Raw genomic sequence first — 25,563 nt, 5'->3', positions numbered from 1 at the left:
ATTTAAGTCAAATGCATGTGAAATTTTGAGCAAAAGAAATTCTTCATCCACTTGAACTTTAATTGTGGATGGAAAGCCAAACTTCTTTGAAGAGTTAATATTTTTTTCCCTAGAGGTTCTTACTGTAATTAACACAGTAGAATTAATTATATAGAAATTTTAGCTTTGACCTGGACTTTGTGTCATTTATCCTTTGCCCTATAGGCAATGCTTCTGATGACTATATATCTCCCTATGGTCTGCCTTTTTTTTTATTTTGATTATCAGGAAGTTAATGAACAGGATAATTTTGTTATTATACCTTCTGAAAAATCATAACTGATGCTGTTGCATAGCTAAGAGACACCTTGTGTAAAAGATCTTGCAAGGCAGAGTTTTGTTCTATAAGTCAAATAATTTTTGATAATTACCAAACAATAAAGACAAGTAGATTATGTATTTTCCCCATCTTTAGAGCAAATATGAAAGGATAAATATATGGTCATTTATTGAATATTACTTGTCAGTGTCTGCCTATTTCATTTTTTTTTAGGTTTTTGCAAGGCAAATGGGGTTAAGTGGCTTGCCCAAGGCCACACAGCTAGGTAATTATTAAGTGTCTGAGACCAGATTTGAACCTAGGTACTTCTGACTCCAGGGCCAGTGCTTTATCCACTGCACCACCTAGCTGCCCCTGCCTATTTCATTCTTAGGATGCTGTTGTTTCATACAAAATGAATCTCAGAAAAATTTTGTATGTATAGAAGAAGAGGCATATAAGAAAGGAGTTATTAGTGTTCTTTAGGTTAGTAAGTGTTACATAAATGTTATTTATTATTATTAATAATATTAATAATAAAGTCCAAAATTACATTACTCTTTCCTTTATTATCTTTCAGATAATCCTTAATAATCTATCACTCAGTGCCCTTAAATGTTTTATCACTCTTCTGTGTATCCTTTGTCTAGTCAGGCTCCTTTTCATATCTTTGTCTTTTTCCAATGTCATTTCTACTTCTATAAGAATATTTAATATTATGATTTTAGAGTATAGAGAATATTACTGTTCTTGATGTTGAAAAAGGTTTCTCATCAAAACAAGTCTTTACAAATTTCATCTTTTTTATCTTTCATCTGTTGTTATTCACCTTCCAGTTTCATTCATAAGAGCTAACTGGCACAGTGCTTAGAGCTCTCCAAGCAGACTGGAAGACTTGAGTTCAAATTCAGTCTCAGACACTATTAGCTTTGTGACCCTGAACAAGGATTATGGTGAGGTTCAAATTAGATAATATTTGTAAAGTGCTTAGCACAGTACATGGTCTATAGTGGGTGCTATATAATGCTAGTTATTATCATTATTATCAACATTATTTTTATCAGTATTATCTCAAAGCATTCTCAGGATGATGTTGTTTAGTAAGATTTCTTTCCCATCTCTTTAAATCCATTTTCCCTTCATTTCCTCTCACTATTTCATGAGAAAATGTCCCACTATTCTGCCATCTCTCTTCATCATAAGATTTTAGAAATAAAGCTTGTATTCTAAAATAGTGTTACCCTAATTTGATATATTTCTCTGCTTGGCAGATGAATATTATATTTTCTAAGGCAGATTTCAGGTTCTATTTCTCTGTTGACTGGGTCAACTTATTTATATACATTAAAATTCTGTATATATGATTATTAAAAAGCAATGTCAACATCTGCTTCTCCATTTATTTCCAGTTTTCACCTCTAATTATGTACTTAACTTGATCAAGTTAGAATTGATTTAATTGCTTGTCATTTCTTTTTTTCCCCCCTCATCTTCATTTTAGATTTGTAAAATTTTCAAAAAACACCATGACTTAAACACTTCACTTCTCAGTTCATTGACTTTTTCAGTTTCCCTGACCTATAACTCATCTCTACTTCAGCCACATACATGGATGACCACATTATTGACTTGAATTACTTGAAATTGTTCCACTTCCATGATCAAGAATTCTATACCTCTGACTACAAACTAATATCCTTCCAATATTCCTCTATTCCTCCTAAATCTTTGCTCGATTCCTCCTAAATCTTTTTTTATTCTTTATTCTTAGCATGACTTCCTATTCTTCCATCTTCCATCTATCTGTGATCTCTAAGGTCATCAACCCTGTTCTGTTTTCACTTTTCTCCTGTTCTATTCTTGACCCTATAATTATCTAGAATGTATATGAACTGTCCTTTATCTTGTAACTATTTCCTTGACCAGTCATGTCTTGCAAAACACCAACCTTAGGCTAACCCCATATTTCACGTCCTTCACTCCCACTCACATGTTACTGGACACATCTGAAGGAAATTACCCAATTGCATTAAATGAATTCATTACAAAGAACACAATTTTATTTCAAATAGCCAGTATGTCCACAAGAAAATACTTTTACTCTTCCCTGCACGACTATCTATCATACTCCTCTGTTTCCTTTGTTTCAAGCATCCTATATTTCCACCCCTCCACTGGAGGATTTTCTAAGAAAATAGGTACCATTCAATATGAACCCAGTTTTTCCCTCTGTCTCTACATCTCAAAAACCCCTTGATAGCATCCTCTGTACTCTCTTTAATTTAATCTCTGTTAAAGAGATAGCCATTCTTATTGCTAAGGTCAACCCTTATACCCATTGAATTTCATATGATTAGATCTAACTCAATACCCTTTTGAATACCAACTTTGTCATCTTCTCTGTTAATTATTCCTTCCAAATTTTGTATCATCTACAAATTTGATGATCATTTCATCTATTTTCAGTTATTTTTCCAATCATGTCCAACTCTTTGTGACCTCATTTGGAATTTTCTTGCCAAGATACCAAAGATACCAATCCCTTTCCCATCTCATTTTACGGACAAGAAAACAGAGGCAATAAGGCTTAAGTGACTATCATAGGGTCACACAGCAAGTGTCTAAGAGTAAATTTGAATGCAAAAAGATGAGTCTTCCTGACTCCAGGTCCAGCACTCTATCTACTTTATGCCATCTGCAAATTTGATGAGTCGTATCCAAGTCAATATCCAAAAATGTTTAACAGACCAAAACCAAGCATAGATACCTAAGATATTCCACTTGAAATTTCCTACCATGCTGACATGAAAACATCAATTCAAAGTAATTACTTTGAATCTAGTCATCCAAACTGTTTTGAATTTATGTTATTATTTAATCTAAATCTCTTCATCTTCCTATCAGTAAAACCTGAGATTATCAAAAATTTTGCTAAGATATAAGTTTACTTTAATCATACTACTCATCTACTACTTTGTTAATCTTGTTGAGAAACAAAATAGGTTGAACTAGCATGAACTATTTTGATGAATCCATGCTGGCTCTTTGAAATCACCATTTTTTCCCTAGATGCCTGCTAACCATCTCTTTAATATAGTCCATCTGAAAATTTTCCCAATAATCAATCAAAATTAAGGTCACAAATCTAGATCCCATTGTTTCCTTTTTTTTAAGGTGGGGCAATATTTGCCCTACTACAGTCTCAAGAAAATTGACTTCCCATGACCTTTCAAATATCCCTGACCAGGCTTCTATAGCTGCATCTTCCCATGTTTTCAGTATCCAAAGAGGCTGGATTTCATCTAGTCCAAATGACTTAAATTCCTCAAGAGTAGCTAGGCATTCTGATTCTGTTTTCTTGCCCGGGAACCAATTTCTTGTTAGATCTTTCTAGTTCTGTCATTTCCAGTGAAAAGGTCATTTTCTATTGCAAATAAAAGAATTAAAATTGTAATTAAACAACTTTTCCTCATCTCTATTGTCTATTATAATTTGTAATGGGAAACTGACCATTGAACTCAGACTTTGTGAGTATGTATGGTGTTTTTGTTGAGGCAATCCCCAGGTGCACTTCAAAACATATGCAGACATGGTGGCTAGGTGGTGAAGTGGATAGAGCACCAGCCCTGGAGACAGGAGTACCTGAGTTCAAATCCAGCCTCAAACACTTAATAATTGCCTAGTTGTGTGACCTTGGGCAAGTCACTTAACCCCATTACCTTAAATATAATTTTTAAAAATATATATGCAGGTAATTATGAAGAAAAAAACCTTTTGAGGAGTTGTCAAGCTGGAATTGAGAATTTATTCAAAAAGAGCATGATATTTTGTCTTTCCTACCTGGTTGTACTCTAATGAAGAAGCAAGGAATGCTGTAAGACTCCATATGGGGTGAAGAAGAATCAGGTTTTTATCTCCCACATTTGGCCTAGGACCTCTTGGCTATGTTTGTGTTTATTTTTTCATGCTCTTAAGTGATAGGATATTGGACTACAACTATGAGAATTGTGGAGGGTAGAGAAAATGAAATGCCAGAGGTTCAGAATCTATTCTACAGGCAAGTTATCAACACCTGCTAGCACAACTATATGGAGCAAATGGGAGCCAGCATAACAGTGCATTGAGTCTGACACCAGGGTAGTAGTTATTACAAAAGGGAAGGCTCAATCAGCTCTACCATATTTGGAAGTAAAATTGGTGGGTCTTGTGATTTGGAGAAATTGCTTTATAGTTGAACCATACTACAAAAGGGAAAGGGTAGTATAGAATGCCTCTGTGCTGAGGAAGATGGTTTTCCTGTTCTGTATTTGCTAAATTTTTCTCAAATGTTCCTTTATAAAATCTAATCATTATAAATTGTTTAAATAATATAGGGGGGAATGAATAGATAATAACTGTAATTGGTGAGTAATATTAGAGAGATTAGAGATTAGATAAAACATTCATTAATAATTTAAAATATGTTAGATACTGTATTTAGGAAATAGAAATAATCATAAGCCTTCCCTAAAGTTTACATTCTAATGGGAATGTAATCAAGCTGCAATGGGGCAAGGTAGAAAAGGAATTGAATTAGGTTAAGAATGAACATGGCTGATATGGACACCTTCTTAAAGAAAGGTTATAGGGAGGAACTCACCAATGGGAGGAGAAGGCAGCAGAAACGGAAGTGTCCAAAATAGGGGCTTGAGTCAGTGGTTTTAGAGAAGGATATCACCAGATCTTTAAAAGTATCACCCTGAGATCCCTGGGAGGAGAAGGAAGATATAGTTTTACTCAGGGATCAGATACAACACACTTTTGAACAGGAACAGGATAGAAGGAAAAAGATAATAGGATAAATGAGAGCAGGGAGGATTAGAGGGGAAGGAAATACAGCTAGTAATAGCAATTGTGTGGGGGGAATATTGAAGCGACTTCTTCGGTGGACTCATGATAAAGAAGGCAAAATATGCCAGAGACAGAGCCATTGGAATCTGACACAGACTGAAGTACATTTTTTCTCTCTCATTATTTTTGAGATTTTTCACCTGGGGGGGGGGGGTTATGTTTGCCCTCACAACAAGATTATTGTAATAATGTAAAACAAATAAACCAACCCCCCAAAACATAAAATATAAGTTGTTGTTCTCTCTCTCTCTCTCTCTCTCTCTCTCTCTCTCTCTCTCTCTCTCTCTCTCTCTCTCTCTTCCCCTCTTTCTCTCCCTTACTAAGGTGGTGCCATGTGCTCCTGGCCCTGGCCTAGGTCTGCTGGAGAACCATGGTCCTCTATGCCATGTGGCCAGCCCAAGACAGCCCTTACAACTGTCTCTACTTTTCCCTCTCACATTCAGCTCAGTCAAGGTCTCTTGGCTATTTTCCTTTTCACTTTCTTTTCTCCTCAGGCACCTGACCTGGTCTTTTGCTATTTAACCTGTCCTCAAGTTACTTACTGACTCTCTGGAGAATAAAAGCTTTAAATCTGTAAACTTTTCAGGCTTGTATAATAAATCCTGAGTAGTTTTAAAATTCCAGGGCTATATGTGAATTCTTTCACCTTCAAGACCTCTCAATCTTAAACTGGCAGCATCAGTCCTCTGGCAACATCCCCACTCTGCTAAGCCACCACCCTCATCCAGGCCTTCACTTCTCATCACCTCTGCAATGGCCTGCTCTTACCAGTCTCTTTCCTGCCTTCAAGTTTATTCTCCAAATTCCAATGTTCCTCAAGCACAGGTTTGCTCAGGCACAGGTCTGCAGCCTATGCCAGTCCTACTTATATATGATATCATTCTCCTTGACTGCTTCATGCCTTACCAAAGAGGTCTCTGATACAGGCATTTCCCTCTCCCCTCCACACCTCTGATGGAATAAATCCATCTTCACCTTCACCTCCCCACAAATGGGGTCACCTTCCTTTGTGCAGCCATGTCTTGATCCCCCAAATTATGAGTATTTTCTCCTCTGCTACACAGTGTATCTCTGTCACCCTTATTCAACACAGGACCTGATTTCCCCATCCTTTTTGTATCCCAGTGCTTTTGAGGAGTAGTAGGTACTTAAATACTCTGGGTGAAAAAAAATGGATTTTGTTTCTGAGAGTAAGAACAATGTTTTTTCTCCAATTAATCTAGTTTACTAAAAGTGAAAAAAAGTACCTGATGTAAATTCAGAGAACTGTTTTTCCAAACTTTGTTGCTCCTTGAGAACCCAAATTGTGGGGTGGGGTGGAACCCAGCTACCTAGGATTCATCAAATCAGAATGTGAAGTTAAGGATGAAAAATCCTGAATTATGGTCTGAATCTACTCCTCAATTTGATAGTTCCTGTGGAGTAGGTATCAAAAAATATATCCTAATTTATGCCTGTAGTTCAGACATACAATAAGGATTTGACTTTCAAGTTATAACATTTTAAAAATCTATGTAAGTTGCTCCACGAATGTCAATCTATATGGGGGCATCTTCTTTTTCTGGGACTCTTGCTGAGAGAATCTGTTTCCTACTCTTCCTCATCATAGCCAGTCAAAACATAATACTAGATGAGGTACATTTTGAAAAAAAAAGATGCTTTAGATGCTATAGTCTAATGTTCCATTCAGTGTGTTAATTTTACAGTAGATGAAATTTTCTTTCAAGTAAAAGAAAGTGATTTGGAGGGTATGTCTGTGGTTTATTTTTAGTCTCTGTGGGTTAGGAGGTCTCCATCGACTTGTTAGAGTCTCTCCAGACTAGCAAAGTCTTGTCTATTTTCTTGGCTTTTGGGTCCCAACGTTAGTGAGGCAAATTTTTAAGTTTAAAAGAGCAAGAATCTTGAAAAAAAGATTTTCTATGGCTAATATCACAGAAAAGAAAAATGATTCTTTTTGTTGAAGGGGATGTAAGAAAACTGGCATTAATTCACTAGTGGTGGAGTTGTGAACTGGACTGTAATACTAGGCATACCATTTGATTCAGTAATACCACTGGTAGGTCTGTATCCTAGAGAGAGATCATAAAAAAGGGAAAAAAAGTAACATGTACAAAAATAAATTATAGCACCCCTTTTTGTGGTGGCAAAGAATTGGAAATTAAGGGGAAGTCCATCAATTCAAAAATAGATAAATAAGTTGTAGTATATGAATGTAATGGAATATATTGTTTTATAAGAAATGATGAGCAAACAGATTTCAGAAAAATCTGTAAAGACTTCCATGAACTGATAGTGAGTGAAGTGAGAAGAACCAGGAGAACATTGTACACAGTAACAGCAGCATCATGTGATGATCAACGATGATGGACTTAGCTTTTCTCCGAAATACAGTCATCAAAGACACTTCTTAAAAACTTGTGAAATGTCATCCACACCCAGAGAAAGAACTATGGAGTTTGAATGCAGACCAAAGCATTTTTTTTTAGGTTTTTGCAAGGCAAATGGGGATAAGTGGCTTACCCAAGGGCACACAGCTGGGTAATTATTAAGTGTCTGAGGCCGGATTAGAACTCAGGTACTCCTGACTCCAGGGCCAGTGCCCTATCCATTGTGCCACCTAGCCACCACCAAAGCACTTTTTTAAAAGGTTTTCCCCCCTCATCCTTTTCACTTTTGTTCTGATTTTTCTTTCACAACAAGACCAATATGAAAATATGATCAATCTGATTGTACATGGATAACCTATATCAGATTACTTGCTGCCTTGGGGAGGAGGGATAGAAGGGAGAGAGAAAATTTTTTAACTCAAAATCTTACAAAAATGGATGTTGAAAACTATCTTTACAAATAATTGGGGGAAAATCTATTAAGTGGAGGGAATAAAAGTCTTCAAGAATTGGATTTCAAGTATTTGATGGACACTCACTTACCCAGTGGTAAAACCCTTGTGAGGTTGAAAATTGGAGGATCCATTTCTGGAGGGCAGAATTCACAGAAGTCTCAATATGCTGAATACAGAAAGTCTTCATCTTGTGTCCAGCTATCTATCTGAAAGCTTTTAGGAAGGACCTGCCCTGCCTGGCTACACAAATACGTGGTGTTCTGGACCCAAACTTTCAAGCATTGGGGACAACAAAAAAAACCCTAAAAACAAAGAGGGAGGGGAGGACCTAGTGAGTAACATTCTGGAAAACTGAGACATCCCATGAAAATATACAGAAATCTTTTAACTTACAAAATGAATAAATAATTAAATAAAATGAAAGTTGTTTGATGAATTACCCACACATCATTATTGATATCTTCAGAAACAAAAATTATTAGAATTGTATCCCTTTGAGTATTCAGAATTTTATCCCTCCTAGTCTGTCTTCCCTTCAATATTTTATGCCCATGATATCCTATTTATCTTTATCCTGAACCATTCAAATTCTGTTTTATAAAAATGTAGATTATAGATGAGACTACAGATTTAATCTCTTTTATTACAAACTCTAAGAAATCCTTTCTTCCAAAGATTCACATCATTCTGATCCCAACAACCAGTTTTTCTTTTTAGTAAGAATCATATCCAGACTGATTTCTCCTTTGTTTCCTCAATTTTTTGAAGGAATAAAATATCAATAAGGCAAGTCAAAAAGTTATGTGTTATTGTGTTCCAGAGCTCCAGAAGATGTAGGAAGGATTGAAAATCCCTCATCACTTCTATACCACACCTCTGTGCCAGGTCAAGGATCTTTTCCTAAATTTGTCATCGATTTCTTCTTTTTACCCAGGTGTTCAGTAACAAAAATCATTTCTGTTTCAACCTCTTTTGAACTTCACCCAAGTTCTCCTATCATGTTTCCCTCCTCTGGCCCCTATATTTCCTCACTTGAGTATATCTTCCTAAGATACAATGCTATTTTATCCTATATACATATGTAAATATATATACACACAGAGAGATTTATATATATATATATATATACCTTATTTAAAATAAACAGGATAATTAAAAGATGGAGATAGAATGAAGTAGCATTATAGCTATATACAGATATCTGTATGTACAGATAAGTGTATATTTAACATTATTATTCATACATATGAATATAACAGATGTGTATATATGTTATATGTGTATTTACACACACAGAGTCTAGTCATAGAGATGCCATCCTATCAAGGTTCAATGATACCAAAGAGGTAAAATTTTTTTCTTGCAATAGGACTTTTATTTATATTAATTTGTTAGGAAATTAATATATAGACATTTGAGGCCATAGATTTTACTACCAAATCTTTTCCTATATTTTATTTCTTCTGAATTGCTTTGTATCTCAGATCATACTCTTTTGCATCTTTGTGGCTATTTTCTATAGTATCTAACTTCAGAGACACACATGTCACCCCTTCCAAAGATCATCAGTGTGGGACTCCATCCTTATTGGTGATCATCAGTGCACATTTGTGTGGGTCAGGTTGGAGTTGGTAAGAGTGGGAGTTCTTCAGACTTCTTTGAGCTGCCTTCAAGTCACTGAATCTTAACAGACTTTGGGCACTTCCAGCTTCCAGAGAGAAGATAGAAGATGCCAATGCAACTTCAGGCTGCTGAAGGAAAGTCTTCAGGGCATGAGAGGAGTGGACAGTCTCCATTATCTCCCTATCCCTAGTTTGCTCCATTAACAAGTTCTGGGAACTTCCCATTATATGGGCTCTAGGATACATTTTCTTGGTTAAGATGAGTTACCTCATTCCTGAGAGCACTTCTTCACTCTGTTTTGTCTCATATATATTAATAGATAGTTCAATAGATAGATTGATAGATAGATGAATGGATGGAAAGATGGAGAGAGAAAGATGGATAAATGAGATATAGATGGATGTAAATGTGGATATGAATGTATATAATTCTTCTGATCTTTATTTTTCTACTAATTTGGATAAATGGGTTTCTTGGCCAAGGGTTTCATTATGGAACTAGGATTTGGTGGGAAAGGTGTCAAGCTTTGCATATAGAACTTGGAGTCTTGTTTCCCCCTAATCAGAACTTTGAACCTCAAAATCACACCTCCTAGACTGACATTATTTAAGGGTGAACATAGTTATAATTATAACCTGGTACCTCCTCTCCCTCTTCTGGTTCTTACCTTCCTACTCGCTCCCCTGTCAAGAACTAAAGTCTCCCTTGGAAAAAAGGGAGGGTGAAGAGGCTAGAAATATCTATTCTAACTCCTTTTGAGTTACACAGTGATACACACACCCATGCTATATGTTAGAGACAGTCTTCACAACACATGGCCCTCAGCACACATGAGAGTTCGGAACGTAAAACTACTACATATTCTGTATGTAGGATCACTAATTTGTGGTCATTTATTTTTGTGAAAAATTAAAAGGATTGATATATTCTTCTAAAAACATTAGATAATTTTTTCTCTCTTCATTTTGTGGTTCTTTAACAAATTTTCTCAGGGGCAGCCAGCCCATTGTATTCTGAATAGGGTTACTTAAATCTAAGAGGAGAAGAGACTCACGATCTCTGCTATTGCCAATACCAACCCTATCAATTTTCACCTATGAGTAAGTAAATCCAAGAGTCCTAGGTAGAATATTACTCCTCAAGTCACTGGTGCTGCTTCTACCTGGTACCAGAATCCATCTATGAGAGGTGTAACCCTTCCTTATTGGAGTCTACTATTCCCATATTAAAGGTTCCTCTGAATTTGTCTTCTTCAACTGTTGTATTTTCTAGATACATTAAACCCAAGAGGGTTTTAAATACAGGAGGCCTTGAACATGACATGGATAAAGCCCCTTCTGAACTTATATAATTTGTAGTTTGCACCTGAAGCTGGACTCCCTGTGCATCCTTGGGAGTCAGAAAAGTCCCCAGTCAGTCTATACCAGATTGAGAAATTGTCTGGGCAATTGGGACCCTTGCAATTAAGTCAGTCATTATAGCTTCATAATCTAGAAATTCCCTAGGAAGACTGCTTTTGCCATCCTACTTTAATTATCCCCCCCTTCTTTTATCTTTCACCTTCTCTTTAGGAGGGCATCCTTTTCCTATCACTACTGCTCTTTTCTTCCTCCCATGATACTCCCATTTAAGAAGGCTTTACTGTCTAATACTCTGTTTTTCAAAATTTCAAAAATACACAAGCTTCTCTTTGGATTGTGAACTCTTTCCACCCGCATAGGAATTTCACATGGGTTGTCATTTCTCTTAATAAATCCAGATGCAAAATATGTCTCGTGGGTTTAGGATGTTTTTACACCCATCATAATAAAATGTCACCAATGTGTAGATAAGTTTAAGAACATTGGGAATGGCAATAGTTCCCTCCCCCAACCCCCACTCCTAGTATGTCAAATGATTCAACTTTAGAAGCCTACATAGTTTTATGAATAGAAATGATAAAAATTAAGAACCATTATCATTTACTTTGCTCTTGTTCCATAAGATCAAAGGATTTTTCAAGTATATGTTTTATATATATATATATATATATATATATATATATATATATATATATATATATATATATATATATATGTTATATATGCCCCAAAGACAATATTCTGTTATGGCTTTAATATATGCCCCAAAGACAACATTAAGACAATATTCCCAATATTCTCCATATTGTTCTCAATCTGACAAATAATGGCCTCCATATCTCCAAAGAAGGAACTGGTAACTATTGTTAAAACTCTTCTCTTCTGTCTCAAACCTTTGTCAGATGATTTCTCTCTTGATATCTTTTGTGCCTCTGATTCTTGGAAGGACAAACAATTTTTTCCTCTTTAAAACACATACTTTTCTTAAAGAAAGTCACCTGTTTTTTAATTGTTCAATTGTGTGGTTGTCATTTCTCTTCCTTTTTCTTCATTGTGTGATACTTCTTTATTCTCCATTACCCTGATAAGGGTCAAATCTCCCCTCATCTAACACAAATCCTTTTTTATTTCCTGAAGAATCATTGCTTTTGTTTCCTTTAGAAACCTTTAATTTTGTTCAACAGAGGCATTCTTCAAATTTCTTCACCTTTTACTCCGAGGAGCAATCTAAACTTGAAACATGGCTCACAGTCCCTTCACTATGACCAAAATACTAATACTTCACACTCCCTGCAAATCTCACCTCCATTTCTTCTATTTTACATAATGGTTTAAGGAATATAAATACTGATTTCTAACTTTATCCATATGCACACTGCAGTCTTTCTAACTGACTTTTAATTATAACTTAGCTTACAACTCAGCTGAAACCAGAGATTTAGGAAGTTTGAAGTGCTCCCTGATCTCAGTCTGATGTATACTTTTGAATAAGTGATTCCATCAAATCCTAATTTAAAAAATCTGGTAAACTTTCCAGGGCCTTCAGTTTTGGGCCTTCACAATGGGACTATTTTGCTTAAAATATTACAAAGATCTAACATATTACACATTCCATATTAAATGGAATTAAAATGTGTATTCCAAAAGCTAATGATAAGCATATATATATATAGTATATATATATATATATATATATATATATATATATATACTATATATATATATCACTGTTAAAATCATAAGGGAAGAGACTTAAAAACTGATTGTATTTAATACATTGTACAAAGAGCTGAAGTAGTAGTCTTCCTTTTTCTTGATGATGCAGTGACACCCTCTGGCACCATTCATCTATTACATCAATTTTCAACTGGATTATTTTAATATTGATTGATATTTATTCTTTATAGAAAATAATTAGATGCTAAGCTCCTAAGTATATTCTGGTCAATAGAAGAAGAAAAGGAAATCCAATTGAAAGTTTAAGCAACTATGTTTTTCAAGAACTTGGGATATATTTGAGACAATTGTCTATTCTACTATATTTACATCTTTTATAACAATAAATAAAGCTAATTCTTAAAATCTTTATGAATAATTTTTGGTATAATTTGGGTATATAGTTAAAGTCAAGCAATTTTTAAATGCCTACCATAACCATATGACAAGCACTCTCCTAAGTGTTGGGGAAAAGTTCTCTCTCTCTCTCTCTCTCTCTCTGTCTCTCTCTCTGTCTCTCTCTCTCTCTCTCTCTCTCTCTCTATCTCTCTCTCTCTCTCTCTCTCCCCTTACTAGTTACATGACCTTAAGTCACTTAATCACTTAGGGTCTCAGTTTCCTCATCTGTACAACTGAGAGGATAGCACTAGATGGCCTATGAGTTCTTTGTCAACTTTAGGTCTCCGATCTAAGAACACTGAAATAACTTTTAACAAAACTAAGTAAAGTGTTACAAAATTATCTATAGAGTAAAGAGATAAATTTATAATTTCTCAAAGTCCAGAAGACTAAGGTTCCATTCTGGCTTGTGACAGATTGCCTGTGACTTTAAGCAGTCATTTCATTGCCTAGTGTTCTAAAATCCAAACCATTAATACTCTTAAAATGTAGAAAGTATCACCCTGAACTGGTAAAATGCAACTACCTCACCTGAGAGGTCCATATAATCAGAGGTTCTTAAAGTATTGTCCTCTGATTGCTGGGGTTTCCAAGACCATTATGAAGGATCAACAAAATCAAAACCAACTTCATAATACAACTAATTTCTTATTTGTCTATTAAAATACTCCTCCCTTTTCCAAGTATATAAATCTGTGTTAAGCCAGATTGTCTTGGTATACTTCAACTAAAACCACAAATACAACAGTTTGAATGCTAAAAACACATAAGAAAATCTAGCTATTTTTCTATTAAACCAGATATTAAAGAGCAAAAAATATGTAAAATAATACCACTTTTCTCACTCATATTTTTTTTTTGTTTTGGAAACCTTTGCATAAAAAAAATGCTCACATAATAATATGTAACGGTATCTTAAATGATACCATTAATCTTAAATCTTAAATGAATTAATAGATATTTTAAAACTTATCATAATTTACAGATGAGGAAATCAAAGCGATCCATGGTCATATGAAAAATTGTCTACATCATTACTTATTAGAGAAATGCAAATTAAAACATCTCTGAGGTACCATATCACACCTCTCAGACTGGCCAATATAACCAAAAAGAGCAATGATTAATGTAGGAAGATATGTGAGAAATCTGGGACAGTAATACATTGTTGGTAGAGCTGTGAACTCATCCAAACTTTCTGGAGAGCAGTTTGGAATTACACCCAAAAGGCAACAAAATTGTGTATACCCTTTGCTCCAGCCTGAAGAGATGATGAAAAAGAGTAAAAACATCACTTGTACAAAAATATTCATAGCAGCCCTGTTTGTGGTGGCAAAGAATTGGAAATTAAGTAAATGTCCTTCAATTGTGAAATGGCTGAACACACTGTGATATAAGTATATAATGGAACACTATTGTTCTATTAAGAATCGAGAGGGATGGGAATTCAGGGAAACCTGGAAGGATTTGCATGAACTGATGTTGAGTGAGATGAGAAGAATCAGAAAAACATTGTACCCTAACAGCAACATGGGGGTGATGATCAACCTTGATCAACTTGCTCTTTTCATCAGTGCAACAATCAGGGTCAACTTTGGGCTATCTGTGATGGAAAATACCATCTATATCCAATGAAAGAATTGTGGATTTTGAATAAAGAACAAAGACAATTACCTTCAATTTTGGGGGGGAAATCCATTATCTCATTATATAATTTTGCTATTTCTTATACTTTATTGCTCTTCCTTAAGGACATGATTTCTCTCTCATCACATTCAGCTTAGATCAATGTATACTATGGAAACAATGTAAAGACTAACAGACTGCCTTCTGTGGGGGGTGGGGGGAGGGAAGGAAGATTAGGGGGAAAATTGTCAAACTCAAAATAAATAAAATCTTTCTTGAAAAAAAACTTATCATAGGGGTGGCTAGGTGGCACAGTGGATAGAGCACCGGCCTTGGAGTCAGGAGTACCTGGGTTCAAATCCGGTCTCAAGACACTTAATAATTACCTAGCTGTGTGGCCTTGGGCAAGCCACTTAACCCCATCTGCCTTGCAAAAACCTAAAAAAAAAAACAAGTATCAGTCTTAATTTCTTTTATTGTCAATGTCAATAACTATACTCCCCAAAAAACCCAAGCTATTTGAGTCCTCAATAGTTTTGATTTTTGTTTTTGCAAGACAATAGCAGGGTTAAGTGACTTGCCCAAGATCACACAGCTAGGTAATCATCAAGTGTCTGAGGTAAAATTTGAACTCAGGTCCTCCTGACTCCAAGGTCGGTGCCCTATTCACTACGCCCCCTAGCTGCCCCCCTCAATAGGTTTTAAGAGTGTAATGTGGTCCTGAGATCCAAAAGTTTGAGCTACCAAATCTGTTTCCTCTCACACAGCCACCACAGAAGAGAGAGCTGCACTGAAGAGATTTAAACTTGTATGTCTTTGCATGCTTCTGGCTTCGTCTGGAGTAGATAGATATTTTTGGATCTCAGGACCACTTTTCCATTTAAGTGTAGCACTTTTAATAAAGAAAAACCATTAAGTAAACCAATTGATAAAAGCAATGTATACAACATTCTGCATATGTAGTCCTCCATATCTTTAATGAAAGGAGGGCAATGAATTTTCTCATTTCTTCTTTGAAGACAAGACTACTCATCACAATTATTCAGTATTCAGCTTTAATTGGGTATTCTTTTAGTTTATATTTCTAGAATTATAAATATTGCTCATACATCACTGAATAGTTCATAAACATTTTCTCGTGTATTTTTTAAATTTCATACATTTTTTTTCTTGCAGTACGATAACATTCTATGGTGTTAATATAACACAATTTGCTCAACCATTTCCCTAATCAATCTACTTTTTTCCAGGTTTCTTTCCCTACCAAAAAGTTGATATGTAGTTCTATTAATATTTATCAGTATGAATGGATATCTTCTTATTTCTGTCTTTGTTCTCTTTAGGTCAAATACACAGTGGAGGGTATTCAGAGTATTGAGGCCACAGGTTATGAAGAATTTAGTGGGGGGGTTTTCCCATTCAGTCCCAAACCACTTGCTAGAATGGTTGGAGCAAGTCAAAATTCAACAGAAAAATAAATGTTCTTCCCATAGTCATTTTACCACTGACTATTTCTGTGTCTTGTCATCTTTGTTAATTTGTATGGTATGAGATAAACTTCAGAGTTAATTAAATGTTCACTTTATTAGTGATGATGGATTGTTTCTAAATAGTTATTTGCTATTTGCAATAGTCCTTCTGAAAAACCATATTTTTTGTTCAATTACCTTCGCTCTTACATATTTGCATTAATTTCTGATTTATCTTGACTTTATATTTGGTACAAGGTTTTTTTTTAACCTAATCAATAATTACTATTCCTATTTCATTGATTTTCTTTGATTGATTTAGTTTTGAGGGATTAGAATGATTTATTTTCTATTTAGGATAACATGCCTTATTTTACTAGAACTCTATCCATTATGTTACATCATTTATGTGTTATCCATGATTAATAATGTCAATTTTTCTAAGATTGGACTATCCATGTAGCTCTATTTGTTTAGAATGAACATTATAGGATATATTCTTCTAGTATTTTTGTTAATTTTTTATTTAACTTCATGAAACAAAATATATTAGTGACATTGATTTATAACTCCCTGCTTTATACCTCCTTTTAATTTATCAGAACAATTTGTATCACAAAGAAAAAGTGAGTGCTTTTTCCATTACTGAAAATAATTTATAGCATAGATTTAATTGCTTTTTAAATACTTGATTGAATTTATTTTGGGCTCTGCTTGGTTCCCCTCCCCACTTTGTTAGTTTATTTATACCAATTTTTCTTTCTGAGATTATATAAAGAGTTTTACTTTCAGTTTTATGAATTTGGGTACATATATATAAAATATATATATATATAACATTATATATATATCACATATATTAAGCAATAACTCATTTCTTTTAAGTTACTGATTTGCTGATATACAATGATATATGTTGGTTTCTGAGAAATCTTTGTATTTCTTCTTTGTTTTTGTGAATTCACTTTATTTTTCAGAAATGTCAATTCTTAGTATCCATTTATTTCTGTACATTTTGCTTCAGTATGATCATAAGATCCTATTCTTTAATTTATATTGTGGTATTTTCTATAAAAGATAAAATTAAAACAATTACCTTATATGAATTTATAATTTCTCTGAAACCTAGAATATAGTATATTTTTATGGAATATCTCCAGATATTTTGAAATAAAATAAAATTTTAATGTTCTAATTTAGAAGACTCCAGGGGTAGCTAACTAGGTGTTACAGTGGACAGAGCACCAACCCTGGAGTCAGGAAAACCTGAGTTCAAATCCGACCTCAGATACTTAATAATAACCTAGCTGTATGACCTTGGGCAAGTCACATTAATCCCATTGCCTTAAACAAGAATTAAAAAAAAAATAAGACTCCATAAATCATTTTTTGAGGCAATCAATATTAGGTGACTTGCCCAGGGCACCCAGCTAGTAAGTGTCTGGGGGGGGGGGGTATTTGAACTCAGGTCCAACTGACTCCAAAGACTATGCTCTATCCCTTGTCCTTCTAAGCTGCCCCAGGACTCCATAAATCCTGTAACTTAACTTTTCAGTTCTTTATTTTCATTTTACTCTACTTTTCTGATATATTGATCCAACTCTGAGAGAACAACATTGAAACAATACTATTAGTAGTAATATTAGTTATTTTTACAATTCAGTTAACTTTCATTTAAGAAACTAGATGCTGGGCGGCTAGGTGGTGCAATGGATAGAGCACCGGCCCTGGAGTCAGGAGTACCGGGGTTCAAATGTGGCCTCAGACACTTAACAATTACCTAGCTGTGTGGCCTTGGGCAATCCACTTAACCCCATTGCCTTGCAAAAAAAAAAAGAAAGAAAGAAACTAGATGCTATGCCATTAGGTACTTATACATTGATAACAGCTATTTCATGTTTCATGGCACCTTTAATCAACCAATTAACATATATCAAAGGCCAACTATATGTGATTGTTGCTAGTGATATAAAGAAAAATATTGTAACAATCCCAACTACTTTCAAGGAGTTTATATTCTATCAGGAAATGTGTGCATGTGTTGGTAGATGAGGGATCAGAAAATAATTTATATAAAAGATAAACTTTGGGCTTCATCTTGAAGCAAAACCCCAACAACAACAGCTCTGTAATATATTTCTTTCCTATTTCAGTCATGTATAACTTCTGGTGACTCCATTTGGTATTTCCTTGGCAAAGATACTGAAGTAGTTTGTAATTTTTTTCTCCAGCTCATTTTACAAATGAGGAGACAGAGGCAAGCAGAGTTAAGTGACTAGCCCAGAGTCAAACAGCTAGTAAGTGTTTGAGGTCAGATTTTAATTCATGAACATCAATCTTCCTGACTCCAAGCCTACTACCCTATCCACTGCACCCACTAGCCTCCCTTCAGAGTTAGGGGGCAGACAATATAAAGAAAAAGATATGGGAGATGGGAGATATGTTGAATGCAAGAAGTGGACAGCTGGCTAATATAATTTACCTTAATATGGGAAAGGGAGACATGTATAATGAAGATGTAAATACGGCCTGGGATCAGTTTATAAAGAATTTTAAAAATCAGAGGAATTTATATTTAATCTTAGAAGCGACAGGAATTCATTAGAGGTCATTAATTAGGGAAGTAGCAAATTTGTGCTAAAGGAAAATCACTGTAGGAGCTATGTGAAATATGGATAGGAAAGGGGAAACATTGGAGCCAAGGAATCAATTAGAAAGTCATTGCAGGGGCAGCTAGGTGGCATAGTGGATAGAACACTGGCCCTGGAGTCAGGAGGACCTGAATTCAAATTTGAATTCAAACACTTAATAAATACCTAGCTGTGTGACCTTGGGCAAGTCACTTAACCCCATTGCCTTGCAAAGAAAAAGAAAAAAGAGAAAGTAATTGAAATAGTTTAGGCAAGGAATGATGAGGACTGAACTAAGACTACGACTAAATAAGGAGAAATGGTCAAATTTAAGAGGTTTTCTAGATGCAGAAATATCCAGATTTTGCAACTTTATAGTATATATATGGGACTAAGGGGGGGGAGTGAAGAGTGAGAATGATGTCAAGGTTGGTTTGTCTAAAAGCATGATTGCAATTCCTTTACTTTTTTAGTCATTTTTTAATTTTTTTGAAAAATTTATTTGATTCTGAACTTAATAAAAATGAGCATTTCCCTAGCATATTAGAATAGGGAAAAAGATGATCACATGAAATTGCAAATCTATTATGTACAAAATATGATAGTTATGAGATAATATATATGATATAATTGTCAGGTAATTTTTTCCTTTCCTTAATAAATTTTTATTAACCACTCTTTTTCCTGAATTTTAAAAAATGAATTTCCTGTATCCAATAAACAGGATTTTAAAAATACCTTTTCTCATTGTCTTTCATGGGGGAAGAGGAGAGTGTTATTTACATTTAAAATGATTGTTAGGAATGATTGTTAAATATACCTTTTTATTCACTTATTTCTTTTTAATCCTTTTCCCATTCTCTATTGAGTGAATACTTCATCCCTGTGATGACTTTTGTTTACACTAATTAAACCTAGGTTTTCCCCACATGTTCTCACCTACACTCCTGCCACCAATTCCTGTTTAACTTCTATATAGTCCAAGTTCCCTGGATTGTTTAAATTGTTGACCTCTCTTTCTTTTCACTTATATTTACTGCACCTTTTTACACCTTCTTCCCTTTCCCTATAATCTTCTCTGTCACCTTCAATTAGTCAGCTTCAACTAGAATTACATCTGTTTCTGGCACTCTTTTCTTTTTTGTTTTGTTTTTTTTAGGGGTTTTTTTTTGCAAGGCAAATGGGGTTAAGTGGCTTGCCCAAGGCCACACAGCTAGGTAATTATTAAGTGTCTGAGACCACATTTGAACCCAGTTACTCCTGACTCCAAGGCCGGTGCTTTATCCACTACGCCACCTAGCCGCCCCATATTGGCACTCTTTTCTGAGAAATATTTACATGATCTGCTTCCTTATTTTAATCTCCACTTATAAGAATTTAATAATAGGTCTAAACAAAACAAATCTAGCTTCTTCTGAAGTCTATCTTTCCATGCATGAGTATCAGGATTACATGATCCTTCCATTAACACACCTCATAAAAAGGGAGTGCTTTGAGAAGACAAGAGTTGAGCTACCTGCTCTATTTCATTCCTGTAATACTATATTTGTATATACCAAACAATGTTCTTTCTGCCTATTTTTTTTAACCCTTGGTGGTATAACTTTTCTGCTGTTCCTCTGTCAGAGAAATATCAACTCATGAAAAAGTCAATGTAGTATAAAATAAATACTTTTAACGACTCCCTACATTTATCATTACTAATAACCCATCCTGATTTCAGTATATCCTAAGAATCCCTACCCACTTTGCCAGACCTACAAAACAGATTTATTTTTTCCTCTCTCCTAAGGTGGGATTTGATCCTGGAAAATCTAACAGTCTGCAAAGTTGTTTCCTAAAGTTTTTATGGCCCCATATTAGAGCTATTATTACTCCCTCTGCTATGTAGCCTTTCCTCCTATTTCCATAAGTATGTGTTTCAATGGTCCCTTTTGCTTCCTTGTCCAAGACCATACTCTTACCTTGGTCTTTTATAACTGCAGCTGTAGAATCCTTCATTTCTACTGCTCCTATCTTACTCTCATATACTCTTTTATGCTTGTTGAGAGAATGAATGAATTACTATCCCTTTTCTATTCACATCTTCTTTGTGTGTGTGTGTGGGGGTGGATTTTCCCTGCCTATTTCCTGCTTCAGTGGAAGATTGTGAAAGAGAAAGACGAAGAGACTGGGTCTTGAGGAGAAGGAAATTAGATAAATGACTTTAGAGAAGTTTAAACTATGCAGTAAATTTGAATTTGAATTTGAGGAGTAGAAATTGAGGGAAAAATGAAGGAGGATAATTTTCTGGCCTAGATATTGTTCCAGATTCTATTTCTGGGGTGAAAAAGGAACTGGATCAAGCACAACTCGGGACATAAAGAAAACAGAGAAGTTTAAGGAGGATGGTAGTTAAACAGGAAATAGAATCCCTTAGGAGACTCAAGAGGGAAAGGAAGAAGTTAACAAGGAAAAAAACAAACTAAGAAAAGGTAAATGAAGTAATCAGAGAGCAAATTGAAACAGAAGATTGTTACTAGGTTAAAAAGAGATAGATGTGGTTGTGGAATAATTGAAATTAAGTAAATTTCAAACTGGTTACAAAAGTTTTAACCGAGTGCTTAGGGTTAAAAGTATATTCACAAGACATTTATGGTGAGTAGAGATCATATGGTATATTTGTATTTCTGTCTTAGTCAAATGACTGTTATCAGCGTTGTAAATGTAAGCTGAGATAAAGGGACTCAAAGAATACCTCACCACAATACAAACTGCTGTGGTAAATGAAATGTACTTTCATAATGTGGGAACAGGGAAGGTAACTGGACTTCAGAATCAGAGCTTTAAAAATGAAGATGAGAAGAAGTATACTACAAAAGCTGATAAGAATGTATTTGTCCTGTGCCTTGCAAATCTAAAAATATGGCTACAATAAAGAATAACCTGGAGAAGTTCTCAGGAGAGAAAATCCAAGAAAGGAGTCAGAAATAAACTACATGGCTTCAAATTTCTACCACAGAGAAAAAGCTCAGGATAGGGATGTTAATCCTACCAGCAAAAGGAAATTAATTCAAAAAGACTAAATAACCACTGACTCTAATTATCTAGCTGACTTGTCTATGTTCCAAAAAACTTTAACCCTTAGGATAAAGACTCTGAGAGTGGGTAGACACCTTACTGCAAAAAGCTACTTTTACCTAATCTGATGACTGGATATGTGCCAAGGTCTGTTTTTCTCTTGAAGAGTATAAATTCATGTTTAGCCTCTGGGCAAAAAACTTTTGAAAAAGACAGGAATATCTAAACCAGCTCTATTAACCATACAGCTGAAGATTACGTTTGATGTACAGTAGATGGCAGCAGCCCCAATATGACAAGAAATAGGAGGGTATAGAGAGCAGCAGTGGCAGAGAGGACAATGCCCTCCTCAGAAGCTAGTGACAGCTATTTAGCAGAGAAGACATAAAATGCTGCTTCATACATGCATACTGCCTACTCTTTGACCTTGGACACACATGTTCCTTACATGTTATTCCCCTTCCCCCATGGAAGTTTATGTATTGCCACAGAGGATGCCCTAGGAGTGTGGTGGTGATTGTTTCCTTTGATGGAGTAGTTCTATTGCTGCTTTTCTTATTATGCAATTTCATTAAATGCCTTTTTTTTAAAAAAAAAAAGGTTTTTTTTTTAATTTAACTACTGGTTAACTAGTAAAACTCCATTGGTTGGACCTTATAAACTGGTTTATTTCATTTTATTTCAGAGTCCATGGACCCCTGGGTTGTTTTTCTGTAGGGAACCACATAGGAAAACGTATTCCCAAAATACTAAATGAGATTGCCATTCCTCCTCTTCACCTTTTCAGATAATATTTTTATTTTTCTTCTTTTAGATATAGGATAACATATACCTAACAACACATTATATTAATCGCATTAATAGAGTATATAATATATATATTAAAAGTCCTCCAACTTTAAAAGTCCAAATGCATCAATACATTCTCATAATCTTTCACTCCCTTAAATCCTCATTTGTTTTATTCTTCCTTTGTCTAATCAATAATGATGAACTTATCTAGCCTCTTAGATCATGCTCTCTGTGAACTTTTCAGCTACAATTGCTCAGGTTTCCAATACACATCAAAATAATTGGAATTTGCAACTTGAATAAATTTAAAATAGAAATCTTGAGGTGAAAGTTTTGAGAAATATGCCAGAACAGATATTTACTCACCTTAATAAAGGTAAAGAAAGATAACAACTGTTTAGAAAGTTTGATACTTAAAATGAAACACATATAATTATATTTTAATGGTCAGTGGAGCTAGAATATTTGACACTCATTAAATGGAATGTAATACAATTCTATAGATTGTTGTTAAAGTATACAAAACCATGCCATATCAGGGAGTGTAAGATTATTGCATGAAGAATATGATGGGCATCTGATAAATGCTTGATAATAATAATATACTTCAAACAGCTATAATTTTACTTGTTTAGGCATGACCTTTACTCACATAGATCATGATCTTTATCCACTACTTAGTCTATTTCTCAAGATTCTGTACCCAGAAAATTGGTCATAGATAACCAAAATTCTAGCCTGAAGAGTAAGCAACTATGTTGAAAACACAAGTGCCAAAGAGGGAAACCTAGGGAAATATAAGCACTTGGGAAGTTGGGAGCATTTGGACACCAGTTGGCTGGAAAACTGTTCAAAGAAATAGGAGTTGGCCCAATTGGTTCTGGGTCATCTGTCAACCTTCCTACAGCCTGGATCTTGGGCGCCAGTTATAGATGTGAAGAACTCTGGCATGGTGACTCCCAAAAGGACTGTCTTATCTGTCAGTGCAAGAAAAATTAAAGACAATGCTGCAGATTGGCATAATTTATTATAGAAATGGGAAGCTCTCAACAATATAGGATTTTCTGTTTCAAACAAAATAGGAAATATCAAAATCAGTGCCCTTTCTGAAGACAAGGTAGAATTGGAATACAACAGTATTGCTTCTGGTTTTCATCCTCAAAAAGTACATCCAAAATATAATGAAGAACTTGAGATGCTGTGCAAGGAGCTTCAGGACACTTTGGAAAACTTGGCTATGATACAGATGAAAATGGAAAAGTTAACATCCACCAGTAAAGGAATTTGTAACCTAGAAAATTACCATCGTGGAAATGGAAATTATCGAATACCTCTTTTCCATACATGGCCTGAAGTTTCCCATAAGCTTTCAGAAATGTACAAGAAGGAAATACTCCTCAAATGCATCATTGTGGAAGAGCTCGCCATACTACAAACCAGGATCTCATTTTAAGTTACTTATCTATGTGGTTATACCAACCTTATGTTGAGAACAGCAGGCTTGATGTGAAAAGCATACTACTTGAAACTGGACATCGAGCATTATAATTTTTCCAAAACCATTTCATTATTAAGCCCAAACTCCCAATACTAGAATGAAACTTTCTTATGATGTTTACCTATATGTTTTCTTCCAGGCTCACTTTTTCTCACTTCAGAATGAATTGTTTTGATTATTCCACCTTATGAATCTCTTAACAGCACTCTTATACCTTGTAGTATCTTTGAAGGTTGATGCTAGTCATTCAGTCCCTACTATTAAAACCATGACCCTTCTTATTTGACAAAAACTACTAGGAAAACTTACTGTATATGTTTGGCAGAAAACTTACCAGTTCTTATTTTTGTGATAAGTTTAAATGGATTCTTAACTTTCTGTTAAAAAAAAAAACATTGGTATGAGATTAAGAGAATGAAAGGAGGTGCCTTTCACAATTATAAGGAGAATTCTAAACTAAAGATTAGAAGTATTCATAAAAGATAAAAATAGATCTTGAATTACATAAAATTAAAATGCATTTGCAGAAACAAAACCAAGAGAAATTAGGTTGGGGAAAATAGTTTAATCAACTAACAGAGAATAAAATCTGCTATAGTAAATTGATTAAAAAAATGAGACTAAGAACCATTTCTTAGTTAAGTATTCGAGATATGAACAAGTAACACTTAGAATTAAGAAATGCAATTAACAAACGTTATAGCAAATCACTAAGAGAAATGAATATTGCAACATTATTGGTTTTACCTCACGTTAAATTGGTAAACATAAAAAAAACCCACAACCAGCAGTGCTGAATGAGCTATACAAGATAAGAATTCTTAATGCATACTGAACTTGGCACTGGTCTAACCATTCCAACAATTTGAAACTTTTTAAGAAGATTACATAAGGGGCGGCTAGGTGGCATAGTGGGTAAAGCACCAGCCCTGAAGTCAGGAGTACCTGGGTTCAAATCCGGTCTCAGACACTTAATAATTACCTAGCTGTGTGGCCTTGGGCAAGCCACTTAACCCTGTTTGCCTTGCAAAAACCTAAAAAAAAAAATACATAAGATTTGTATGAAGAAAGCAGAATCAAGAGATTTTTCATATAAATTTAAATAGTAAAAAAATTATTATATAATTATATAATACTAAAAGATAAAAATTCAGGTTAATGTAAAATATTAATCACAAAACTGATGTAAACATCTTTTTCTCTCAGATATTTTGGATGTGGAATAGTGTCAATAGTGTCAGTTTCACTCAACTTTTTCTTACAAAGTAGACAGAGGTAAATATGTAAATGCTGTTTTTTTTAAAAACATATTTTAAAAAGTCCTTTTGTTAATTATTCAGCTCTATTTTCACACCCTCA

The 25,563-nt window shown here is 34.6% G+C and overlaps 1 pseudogene; it reads left to right on the top strand.

Annotated features, from left to right (window-relative positions):
* Positions 1-10,467: 10,467 nt before the first annotated feature.
* Positions 10,468-24,254, top strand: LOC141499168 (cyclin-dependent kinase 2-interacting protein pseudogene; annotated as a pseudogene).
* Positions 24,255-25,563: the final 1,309 nt, after the last annotated feature.

Source organism: Macrotis lagotis, chromosome X (genome assembly GCF_037893015.1).
Source record: "Macrotis lagotis isolate mMagLag1 chromosome X, bilby.v1.9.chrom.fasta, whole genome shotgun sequence".
NCBI lineage: Eukaryota > Metazoa > Chordata > Mammalia > Peramelemorphia > Peramelidae > Macrotis > Macrotis lagotis.
Note: the sequence above shows the minus strand (reverse complement) of the source record. Positions and strands in the feature narration are given on the sequence as shown.